At 39.4% G+C, this 13,334-nt stretch overlaps 1 protein-coding gene and 1 non-coding gene across 4 annotated transcripts in view; both read right to left on the bottom strand.

Moving 5' to 3' along the window:
• LOC120871145 (BICD family-like cargo adapter 1) overlaps positions 1–13,334 on the bottom strand; it is an 82,115-nt gene that overhangs the window by 48,219 nt on the left and 20,562 nt on the right. The gene's annotated exons all lie outside the window — the stretch shown is intronic.
• TRNAG-CCC lies at positions 11,076–11,148 on the bottom strand. The gene has a single exon. It is a non-coding gene; the product is annotated as a tRNA-Gly (tRNA).

Here is a 13,334-nt window from a genome sequence, read left to right as displayed (position 1 = left end):
GACTTTATTTTGGGGGCTCCAAAATCACTGCAGATGGTGATTGCAGCCATGAAATTAAAAGGCGCTTACTCCTTGGCAGGAAAGTTATGACCAACCTAGACAGCATATTAAAAAGTACAGACATTACTTTGCCAACAAAGGTCTGTCTAGTCAAGGCTATGGTTTTTCCAGTGTTCATGTATGGATGTGAGAGTTGGACTGTGAAGATAGCTGAGCACCAAAGAATTGATGCTTTTGACCTGTGGTTCTGGAGAAGAGTCTTGAGAGTCCCTTGGACTGCAAGGAGATCCAACCAGTCCATCCTAAAGGTGATCAGTCCAGAGTGTTCATTGGAACAACTGATGTTGAAGCTGAAACTCCAACACTTTGGCCACCTGATGCGAAGAGCTGATTCATTTGAAAAGACCCTAATGCTGGGAAAGACTGAAGGCGGGAGAAGGGGACGACAGAGGATGAGATGGTTGGATGGCATCACCGACTCAATGGACATGAGTTTGGGTAAATTCCAAGAGTTGGTGATGGACAGGGAGGCCTGGCGTGCTACTGTTCATGGGGTCACAGAGAGTCGGACACGACTGAGCAACTGAACCAAACTGAACTAATCTGTGTGGGAGATCCTCTGTAACAGTACCCAGGAAAAGTGCTCTTGAGTGACCATGTAGGGTGTTTCTTCTCATTTGTCATTACAAACAATGGTGCAAAGTATATCCTTGACTTGCTTGAGAAATTCCCAGAAAAGGAACTACCCAGCCAAGGAATGATTACAATTTAAATACAGTTGTCGCTATAATTATCCTCAAGACAGGTTTCATCACTTTATGCCCTACCCCTCATCCTCTCTGAGTTTCCTCACACCCTCAGAAATACAGTTAGTCAGATTAACTTTTTTTAGCCTTTGTAATCCAGTAGGTGAAAAATAGTATTAATTTGCATTTCTCCTCTTAGGAGCAAGCTTGAGTATCTTTTCTTGTATAAATTCAGGTGTTCTTCCTCTGCTACAAACTAACTGTTCACAGCTCTTGCTCATTTTTCTATTGGACTGGTCGTTAGTTTCTTTTAAATTGATTTACTTACATCAAAGCTGTCAACCTTTGCTCTGTCATATGTGGTGCAAATACTTTCTGTCAATCCTCATTTATCTCTTCACTTAATCTATAGCTTGTTTTTCAACTTTATTGTAATTTAATTGACAGGTAACATTGTGTAAATTTAAGGTAAACAGCATGTTGATTTGATATCCTTATATAAAGCAAAATGACTACCACCTTAACATTAACTAACACCTTCATCCATGATGCTGGGAAAGATTGAAGGCAAAAGGAGAAGGGAGCAGCAGAGGATTTGTGGGAGCTGCAGAGGATGAGTTGGTTAGATAGTATCATCATCTCAATGGACATGAATGCAAGCAAACTCTGGGAGATACAGTGGAGGTGACAAATAGGTTCCAGGGATTAGATCTGGTAGACAGAGTGCCTGAAGATCTATGGACTGAGGTTCATAACACTCTATAGTAGGCAGTGACCAAAACCATCTCCAAGAAAAAGAAATGCAAGAAGGGAAAATGGTTGTTTGAGAAGGCTTTATAAATAGCTGAGGAAAGAATAGAAGTGAAAGGCAAGGGAGAAGGGGAAAGATATACACATCTGAATGCAGAGTTAAAGAGAATAGCAAGGAGAGATAAGAAGGCCTTCCTCAATGAACAGCACAAAGAAATAGAGGAAAACAATAGAATGGCAAAGACTAGAGATCTCTTTAATAAAATTGGAGACCTCAAGGGAACATTTCACACAAGGATGAACATGCTAAATGACAAACAGTAAGGACTGAACAGAAGCAGAAGAGAACAAGAGGTGGGAAGAATACACAGATATACAAAATACACAAGAATACAAAAACAGTCTTAATGACTCGGATAACCATGATGGTATGCTCACTCACCTAGAGCCAGACATCCTGGAGAATGAAGTCAAGTGAGCCTTAGGAAGCATCACTACAAACAAAGCTAGTGGAGGTGATGGAATTCCAGATGAGCTATTTAAAATCCTAAAAGATGACACTGTTAAAGTGCTGCATTCAATATGTCAGCAAATTTGGAAAACTCGGCAGTGGCCAGAGGACTGGAAAAGGTCAGTTTTCTTTCCAATCCCTCAAAAAGGCAATGCCAAAAAATGTTCAAACTACCATACAATTGGGCTCGTTTCACATGCTAGTAAGGTTATGCTTAAAATCCTTTAAGCTAAGCTTCAGCAGTATGTGAACCAGAACTTCCAGATGTTCAAGCTGGGTTTAGAAAAGGCAGAGGAACCAGAGATCAAATTGCCAATATTCACTGGATCATACAGAAAGGAAGAGAATTCCAGGAAAACATCTACTGCTTCATTGACTATGCTAAAGCCTTTGACTGTGTGGATCACAACAAACTGTGGAAAAAGAGATTGAAGAGATGAGAATATTCTTAAAGAGATGAGAATATTGTCTCCTGAGAAACCAATATGTGGGTCAAGAAGCAACAGTTGGAACCTAACATGAATCAACTGACTGGTTTAAAATTGGGAAAGGAGTACCTCAAGGCTGTACACCTGGCTTATTTAACTTCTATGCAGAGTACATTATGTGAGACACTGGGCTGGATGAATTACAAGCTGGAATCAAGGCTACCGGGAGAAGTATCAACAACCTCATATATGCAGATAATACCATCCTAATGACAGGAAGTGAAGAGGAACTAAAGAGATTCTCAATGAGGGCCAATGAGGACAGTGAAAAGCTAACTTAAAACTTAACATTCAAAAAACTAAGATCATGGTATCCAGTCCCATCACTTCATGGCAAATAGATGAGGAAAAAGTGAAAACAGTAATAGACTTTATTTTCTTGGGCTCCAAAGTCACTGTGGACAGTGACTGCAGCCATGAAATTAAAAGACACTTGCTCCTTGGAAGGAAAGCTATGACAAACCTAGACAGTGTATAAAAAAGCAGAGACAGCATTTTGCCAATAAAGGTCCATATAGTCAAAGCTATAGATTTTCTTGTCATCATGTACAGATGTGAGAGGTGGACCATAAAGAAGGCTGAGTGGCAAAGAATTGATACTTTTGAATTGTGGTGCTGGAGAAGACTCTTGAGAGTCCCTTGGACAATAAGGAGATCAAACCAGTCAACTGTAAAGGAAATTAACACTGAATATTCAATGGAAGGACTGATGCTAAAGCTAAAGTGCCAGTACTTTGGCCACCTGATGCAAAGAGCAGAGTCACTGGAATAGACCCTGATGCTGGGAAAGAGTGAAGGCAAAAGGGGAAGGGGCAGCAGAGGAGACGATTAGATAGCATCACCGACTCCAACAGACATGAATCTGAGCAAACCCTGGGGAGACAGTGAAGGATGGGGGGCTGTTGTGCTACAGTCCATGAGGTCACAAAGAGCTGGACATGATTAAGCGACCAAACATAGCAACAACATAAGACTCTATGAGATTCCTTTCCCCACCTGCCCTCTGCTCTTTCACCCCCCCGTATTACAGGATGAGTTGTTTTCAGCAGGAAAATATTAAGAATTTTAAATCTTTCATTTGAGTAAAATTGATGCAATATGAGTCAAGTCTATTTTACCCTTCTACATAATTACTTACCAGTAGTCACAAATGATCAATAGTCACAAAAAATATTTATAAATGAGATATAAAAGCTTTCTCCTGCCTCAGATTCATGTTATCGGTTATGCCCATTTTGTAAAAACTATTCAAATGGAATTCAAGCATAACTACATTCCCTTATGGGAAAAAATCCACAGGAAGATTTTTTAAAAAAATATTTGCTACTAAATGTCAAACATGGAAACGTGGAAGAGCAGGGTTTAGATTTTGGAGACAGCAGCTAAGTGGTCAGGTAATCTCCCATTGGACATCCCACCAGTAAATTTGGACATTTGTTGATGAAAATACATCTCACATCTTGCCTAAGATTATATATCATCTGATGGTTGCCATGGAAATAGCAGTAATGCTAACAAGGATTAGCCCCATAGGGTTTTACCACTGGGTACAGGATTATTTTCTGTGAAGTCCCTGGGGAAGCAATACAGATACTACGTGGGGATAAAAAACTGGTGAAATTTAAGTAGTGAAGCCCAAACCCTTCGTCCAAATTAGAGCCAATCCATTCCCTACCCGGATAATACCTACAGCTTCATCACCTAAGTTCTGAGCCTCTTTAGATCCTACATTCTCCACAGAGTCTTTCCTAACAAACCTCAGCTCTCAACTCTCAGTCTGTCTTTTGATTCACATTCTTTAATGGCCTACATACCATAATTTACTTATCTAATGATAGCGTTTTGCTTGGTTTCCCAGACGCCAACTGAATCAACAGTTCCTGAGTGCGTGCTCTCCACCAGGCAAGGTACTGTCACGTGAATGATTTCCTTAAGTCCTCATAATGATACCTGTTAGGCACGTATCATTAACCCACTATTTAGATGAGGAAACCAAACTCTGGAGAGGTTAAGTGATTTCCCCAGTACAAGTTTATTTCCTCAAAACAATCATTACTGTTTGACTATAGGCTCCTCAAGGAAAGGGAGGCTTGCCTCTTGCCACTTCTCCAAGGGCTTGGCTCACAACAGGCAATCAGTTGGCCAAAAGTGACTTAAAGAAAATCAAGATTAAAAAAGAAAATCAACAGAGAAAAAAATAAATAAAAAGGACTACCCTGGATATAAACAAGTGGAGAGGCAGACACTGCTGGGGCTTTTGTTTGTTTGTTTTTTGTTTTAAGAAATCAAACATACTGAAAGATTTCTAATAATGTCCATTTATTATTTTGAAAAAAAAAAGATCTTATATAAAGCTATATTCTATGAACATACTGTTTGGTCTTGATCACTTGCGAGATATATTGCAAGACATTTTTTATTACTAATAGTGTAATGAAGTTAATATGTCATTTCTTCAAACAAATTTCAATAGTAAATTCAAAATGTTCACATATTTTCACAACTAGGAAAAAAAAAAGGTCTTAGAGCTAGAGCTTGTCCTTGGGACTAATTAAACGTGTCTTGATGGACAAAAGGTTAAGAAGCAAAGAGCACTGGGGCAGGGATCGGCTGCTGCTGGACTCCTTTCCTAGCTGGATGAACATAAGCAACTCAGGTGAGCAATCTGGCCTCCGTCTCCTCAGGCCTTCCAGCACAGGGACCAGCTAACTCTGCACAGGGACGAGCTCACTCTGCCCACGGCCAAACTGTCCTCCAGGGACAATGAGGTGTTACTTTGTGTTCTGAGTTGGCATCTGGTCTATTTTCTTGTTTCTCCAAGATGGTAGGAGAGCAAGAGAAGCTTACTGCTTCTGGAAACTGCCGAGGGTATTGGCTTCATGAAAATGGAACCCATAAGCTTTAAAGTTGACTCAGTGTTCTCCTTCTGAGAAAAACAGAAGGTCAGAGGATGAGCCTCTTTCAAAAACTTCAGATTAAGAAAAAGAGAAATTTATTATGGAAAGTTGGCTATAAAAAATGTCCATGATTTTAAACAAAGAAAGTTGTTCCAAGTGAGTGTCCACTTCTCAGGAACAGTTAAGAAATCAAAAGCATATCTCACTTTCTCTGCCATTAAATACATAATAAAACCCCATTTCCTACTTCTCCAATGTGTTGGAAAATCGATGAGTTAATGTTTGCTAAAGCTTTCGGGTATAAGGTGCTATCTCACGGCTAAGCACTATTCCATTTAAACTTGTTTCTGTTTCTTTTCTGTCATCTCCCATGCCTATCTGGGATGGAATGGTGGAGATGATTAACTAACCACAGTCTAATAAGCCTGAAAAATTCTTCAGAGCAGGGAAGCTTAAAAATATAGAAATGAAAATTAGGGCCCATTCAGACAGAGGCTCATTTAAATGTCAGAATAATTATTCCAAACCGAAAACAGTCCAAATAACCTGTCACCTGAGAGATCCCAGATGGAGGAGAAAGTGCTATAAAAATTAAAATGATCATAATCACTAACACATCTAACATATGAAGGAAGAGCAAAAATCCAAAATGGCAGTAATTCCAAATAACGTCGTGATCCAATACTATTCCAACACACTTACTAAGCACCCGCCACAGGAAAGGTGAGATGTTAGGCACTGATCAGGGTACAGCTGCATTCAAGGACGGGCACGAGACAGGCAAGTGAACAGACACATCTCACAGCTGCTAAAGCAAAAAGAGCAGCATAGAAGCACATGTATTAAAACATTCAACTGACAGAACTTAAGTTCTGGAAAGTGAATCCTCAAAAAAAGCATACCGAATCAATGTATTCATACATTTGGTCATGGATAATTACGATTTCTATACAATCAGATGCAACGGTTCTAAGTTTCCTTCCAATCAGCCATAATTACTACATAAACTCACATGAGTGGGTATTAGGAAGCATGACAGAAGTACACTTCTAGATGGACCTAGAGAGCATCATACTAAGTGAAGAAAGCCGGAGAAAGACAAATATTATATGATATCACTTCTATGCAGAATCTAAATAACAGTTCAATGAACTTATTTATTTATAAAACAGAAATGGACTCACAGAGAGAACAAATTTATGGTTACCAAAGGGGAAGCAGAGAATGGGGGAGGGGGGGTAAATCAGAAAGAAGAAAAAGGAAAAATACATTACCAGATTAACTTGAGGGAGAAAACAAGTCTGATGCTCACAATACAGGGAACTGGTTGTATTCCTGATTCTGTAGTTTGCTGCTAACTGAACAAAGTGTAGCTAGTTTATACTGTAGAATTAAACTAGAATAAAAGCTGGTAAATTCATAAAAGTCCTGAAATCATCTTCCATGGTTACACTTTGTGATCCATTAATTTTACTTCTTGGAATCTATCTTTAAGAATAATCAGAGAAGCCATCAAAGCTTTATGTACCAAGCAATTCCCTATGGGTATATCCTATAGGAATACGTGTTTCTGTCCACAAGAACGGATATCCAAGATTGCTTATAACAGCATTATTTGTTAACAGCTAAAACCCACAACCAACCATTAACCAGAAAAATAAGTATGTTATATATTCACACAGCAGAATGCAATACACCAAAGCAAGTGAATTACCTAAGATACACGTATCAACACAGATGAACTAGAAAAGCAAAATGTTAAGCAAAAGAAGTTAGACACAAAATAATTCATGCTGTATGATTCCATTGGTGGAAAATCCCCAAACAGGCAAAACAAAACAGGATTATTTATGGATTCACACTTACCAAGTAAAACTCACAAGAAAGCAAAGGTAAGGAACGATCACCACAAAAGTCTGGGGAATGGTTGCTCTGTACGGAGGGTGGGGTGTGCTCATGCTGGGGCTTGTAAGACCTAGAGCATGGGGCTCAGTTAAGCCAAGCTGACTCCTGATCACCAGCAATGATGAGTAATAAAAAGTTTGCTGACCCCTGAGTCCTTTCAAAGAAATTAGCATGTGAAGCCAAATTCTAGTTTGGGAGTTTCATGGATGTCCTTATATGCCAACTAGAGTCACATGTCGTGGTCTCTCTAGGGATCAATTGCCCAGAACCAGAACTTCTGTTCCAGCCCAGCATTCCCACTCCAGGGAAGGAGATCCACCACAAGGCTGCGGCTCTCAATCCCCTCTGTGTTTAGTTAACTCTAGTGTCATAACTTTATGCCTTGATTGTATTTTGCATGTTCCCAAACCTGTACTCATTAAAAGACAATTCTTGGTTTGTCAGGCAATCTTATTCATTATGTTTAAAGTCTTCCTAATCTCATTTTTAGAGATAAAATACAATTTATGTTAGTCTAAAAGTAATATTGGTTCATTTTCCAACATCAGAACACTAGGTTATATGAACCAAAACCATATGGCCAAAGGAAACCACAGGAAACATTTGAAAATTTAGTTGGTGATATGCTATTTTTGTCAAAATGCTGTGACCACAAAGGATGAGACACTGTGTTCCAGTATTTGGTGGTGTGGAAAGCAGAATCTTTCAAAAGTCAATGCCTGACTGTTTATAATAGCCAAGACATGGAAGCAACCTAAATGTCCATCAACAGAGAAATAAAGAAGATGTGGTACATATATACAATGGAATATTACACAGACATTAGAAAGAATGAAATAATGTCATCTGCAGCAACACGAATGGACCTAGAGACTGTCATACTGAGTGAAGGCAGACCGAGAAGCAGAAACAACATATGACATCCCTTACACAGAATCTAAAAAGTCAAGATACAAACGAACTTACACAACAGAAACAGACTCACAGACCTAGAGAACAAACTTATGGCTGCCAAAGGTAAGGATGGGGGGAAGGGATAGTTAGGGAGTTTGGGATGGACATGTACACACTGCTATATTCAAAATGGATAACCAACAAGGTCCTACTATATAGCACAAGGAACTTTGCTCAATGTTATGAGGCAGGCTGGATGGGAGGGGAGTTTGGGGGAGAATGGATACATGTATATGGATAGTTGAGTCCCTCTACTATCCACCTGAAACTTCACAACATTGTTAATTGACTATACTCCATACAAATAAAAATTTAATAAAGAAAAAATCAATGCCTGAAAACTCCACAGATTACATGTCATGTCAAAAGTGAGACAACAAAATTGAATAACAGGGGATCTCACATTATCATTGTAAGTGCACATCTTCTAGTAAAAAATGTTTGATTTGAATCCAGCAAGCTGCAATACATAACCTCCAGTTAGTAGGATATGCCAGGGATTAGAAGAATGATTTAAATGTCATTATGAGGAAGCAACTAGACACATTCAGAGGCTGAAATTCTCTACAGGACAACTGGCCCAGTTTCTTCAACATGTCAATGAAAAAGAGGAATTGCACTAGAATAAATAACACTTAAGGGACCAGACATATTAGAACAAACATAATGCACGATCCTGGATTGGATCCTGATTTGCAAACCAAGAGTAAAAGAACATCTTTGGAGATTAATTGGGAAAATCTGAATATGAGCTTGAAGTTAAGATAAAGAAAAGTTACTGCAGTAAAAAGGCATAGGTCATTAATTTTAAAAGGAGGTTACGAAACAATACATGCAGCATATGATTTGGTTTAAAAAAGTATAGATGAATTTACATATACCTAGGAAAAGGTTCCTAAAGATTTACATTAAGCTATTACAATGGTGCTCTCTGGAAGGTGGACATGTGATGTTTTTATTTTTTCATTATTCCACTTGTCTCTATTTTCTAATTTTCTTCAGGTTACATGCACTGTTTTTGTAATAATTAAAAAATAAGTTAAATAAGAGCTGCCAATGGCCAGGCAGATTCCCTGGTCCAGTGGTTAAGAATCTGCCTGCCACTGCAGGGAACATGGGTTCAATCCCTGGTCCAGGAAGACTCCACGCCTACTGAGCCCACATGCCCTAGAGCCCGTCCTCTGCAACAAGAGAAGCCACCACAAGAAGCCTGCGCACCGCAACTAAAGAAAGCCTGCACACAGCAGCAGTCACAAAAATAAATAAATCTTTAGGAAAAAAACTGTCAACGGCCAGGAAGAATTCCAAGATGACAGAGGAGTAAGACCTGAGCTCACCTCCTTTTATAAGCACACTAAAATCACAACTATTCAGAGAAAATCTATTGATGAGAAAAAGACCTGAACCTTCCAGAAAAGACCTTTCACAGCTAAAGGTAAGAAGGAACCACAAGAAGGTGAGTAGGAGGGGCAGAGTGGAAATATAGCTAAGACCCAAACCATCGAGTGGGTGACCCACAAACGGGAGAGTAACTACAGTTTCAGAGGTTCTCCCCAAGAGCAAGGGGTCTGAGCCCCACATCAGGCTCTCCAGCCTGGGGGTCCTGCGCCAGGAAGATGAGTCCCCAGGATGTTCGGCTTTGAAGGCCAGTGGGGTTTACTTTTAGGGGACCCAGAGGGCTGTGGGAAATAGAGGTTCCAGTCTTAAAGGGTGCACATAGAATCCCACCTGCTCCAGGACCCAAGGCAGATGCAGCAATTTGAAAGGAGCCTGAGCCAGACGCACCTGCTGAACTTGTGGAGTCCCCCAAGAGGCAGGGGGCAACTGGAGCTCACACTGGGGACAGACACTGGTGGCAGCCGTTTTGGGAGCTTGTTCTACCCTGTGGATACTGGTACTGGCAAGAATCATTCTGTCCATCAAAAGACTAACGGATAAAGAAGATGTGATAGATACACACGTGCACGTGTGCACACAGCAATACTACTCAGTCATAAAAAAGAATGAAATTTCCCCATTTGCAACAACATAAAGGAACCTGGAGGGTATTATTCGCAAGTGAAGAGAGTGACAAGGGATTAATCTCCAAAACATACAAACAGCTCATGCAAATCTAAGTTTAAAAACCTAACAACCCAATAAAAAAATGAGCAGAAGATCCAACTAGACATTTCTCCAAAGACGACAAGACAGCCAAAAAGCACATGAAAAGAAGCTCAACATCGCTAATTATCAAATCAATGCAAATCAAAACTACAGTGAGGTCGTACAAGGTAGTACCAGAGGTATCACCTTACACTGGTCAGAAAGGTCATCATCAGAAACTCACAAACAATAAACGCTGGAGAGGATGTACAGGAACAGGAACCCTCCTACACTGTTGGTGGGAATGTAATCGGTGCAGTCACTCTGGAGAACAGTATGGAAGTATAAGGAATCCAAATTGGAAAAGAAGTAAAGCTGTCACTGTTTGTAGATGACATGATACTGTATACAGAAATTCTAAAGATGCCACCAGAGAACTACTAGAGCTAATCAATGAATTTAGTAAAGTCACAGGATACAAAATTAATACATAGAAATCTCTTGCATTGCTATACAGTAAAAAAAAAAAAGATCAGAAAGAGAAATTTAGAAAACATTTACTACTGCAACAACAACAACAACAAAATACCTAGGAATAAACCTCAAGTCTCTCTTAATCTTTTTTCTTTTTTTCCTCATGCTGTTTTTTTTAACTTTTTTTTTTTTTAAAGTATTTATTTATTTGGCTGTGCTGGGCATGCAGGTTCTTCAATCTTTAGTTGCCGGATATGGGATCTAGTTCCCTGACCAGGGATCAAACCTGGGCCCCCTGCATTGGGAGTACAGAGTCTTAGCCACTAGACCACCAGGGAAGTCCCTATTTTTTATTTTATCTTTAATTTTTGGGTATAGTTGATTTACAATGTTGTGTTCATTTCAGGTATACGGCAAAGTTAATCAGTTTGGATTTGTTTAATCGCTTCCTTATAAAATCAATTAACTTGCTCCTCTAAAATAGGGTTGGCAAATTTTCCTTAAAGGTCCAGACAAGAAATAGTTTAGGCTTTGTGGGCCACTTACTTACCTCCGTCATATACTCTTTTTTGCTTCCTGGTTTATTTCTGTCTTGTTCTAACAATTCTTGAAAAATGCAATACCTCTGTTGTAAAGCTGTGTTTTTCCCCTTGAAATAACCAAATAATCTGTGGGGTGATATTTCCAGTTCTTCATCTACCTTTCACCTAATAATTTTTATTATATGTAGATGGTTTTTGCCTGAATCAGATATTTTATTAGGAGTTGAAATGGTGATTCTCTAATTATACCATTACTTCTCCAAATACTAGCTGGCATTCTTACATAAAAAAAGAGCATACCCTCTTTACCTAGAGTTATTCAGTTACCTTAAAACAGTTGCTACTAGAAAAATGGTCAATTATTTCCTTCTATCAGTATTTACAGTAAGCAGCTGATGTTAGAGCAATTTTTAAGATGGTCAATTGTGGGATGGGGGAAGCTTCTCTTTTCTGAGGACTCATGGATTTTTACATATTCATGTGAATAAATCAACTGCAGCCATTATTCTCCCTGATGCTCCATCGCAACTTCAGCCAGTGTAGGTCCTTTTAAACTGCCTTTGGTGTCCTTTGACACAACTCCATTAGCTTGTTTGATTTAAACTGAAGTACACATATAATTGGGGCTTCCCTGGTGGCTCAGAGGATAAAGCGTCTGCCTGCAATGCAGGAGACCCGGGTTCAATCCCTGGATTGGGAAGATCCCCTGGAGAAGGAAATAACAACCCACTCCAGTATTCTTGCCTGGAGAATCCCATGGACAGAGGAGCCTGGCGGGCTACAGTCCACGGAGTCACAAAGAGTTGGACACGACTGAGTGACTTCACTTCACACATATAATTATTCCATTAGATTTTGCAAAGCTTTCTTGTTTCTAGCACAAAATGATTTCTCGGGCTTACCCTGTTGAGTTCCTACTCCAGACTTGGAATTTCTCTTTTTCTCCAAGGAGCCCTGGTTCCTTCTAGTGGGGAATGGTATAGGAAGTAAAATCTGTGCATTAGGGGTACTCATTACTACTAGCGTTTGATTAATTTAGGTTCTTCTGCAGACAGAGCTAGGAAAAAAAATACATGATGAACTTCACTTGTCCTGTATCTTCTGATTTATGTTTATCTATCTGTCCTCATGTCTGATTTTTCTGATACTAACTCCTTGCCTGATTCTTCTTCACAGCAGTCCTCATACCCATTCTCTTGCTCATCTCACGCATGCTGTAACTGTTAAAGCCATCTCCCGCTAAATACTGAAGTGCTGCTGTTTGTCCCTGCATTATATGACACTGCATGACTCTGACCATGAAGCACATTAAGTAAAAATGAAGGGATATTGCCATTAAAGTAATGTGTAGCAACATTTATTTGCTGAGCACTAATTTTAGAATGCCACATCTGTCTTAATTATTTACCTGCGAAAACAGATCGATTTATAAAACCAAATTTTGTTTTCTATATCATCATCAAATTTTATAGACTTCTGAGCTTTAAGGGCACTGTGATTGGCACCAGAGATACAAACGAGTCAAAGACAGTCTTTAGCATGAGTTGTATCAACACTTACAACTGCTCTTTAATAAGCCAGGAAGTATGATAAGAGCTAGTCTACAATCCTAACAATCTTGTAAGGTGTATAGTATGATTCTAGCTGTGTTTTTAATAATCCCTATTTTTTGTCCACATGAGAAAAATGTGCAGTTGCAAACCTTGAATCTCAGTCAACACAGCTAGTAATCAACAGAAACAAAGTAAACCCAGACTCATCTAGTACCAAAACCTGAATCCACCTCACTATGCCACGTTGTCTCCTAGAAGGGGTGATGACGGATGAAACACGCCCTAACTGCAGCATGGCTTAGTTTTTGCTTTCATTCTACACAACCTTTCAGACACTGACGTGGAAGAAAGTGCTTATCTGAGAGGTTCCTCCAGTGGCTTTGTGTCATTCTAACAGGGTATCTATTCTGCTTAATGCCTTTACTGATG

The sequence above is a fragment of the Oryx dammah genome, unplaced genomic scaffold (assembly GCF_014754425.2).
Source record: "Oryx dammah isolate SB20612 unplaced genomic scaffold, SCBI_Odam_1.1 HiC_scaffold_12, whole genome shotgun sequence".
Classification (NCBI taxonomy): domain Eukaryota; kingdom Metazoa; phylum Chordata; class Mammalia; order Artiodactyla; family Bovidae; genus Oryx; species Oryx dammah.
Note: the sequence above shows the minus strand (reverse complement) of the source record. Positions and strands in the feature narration are given on the sequence as shown.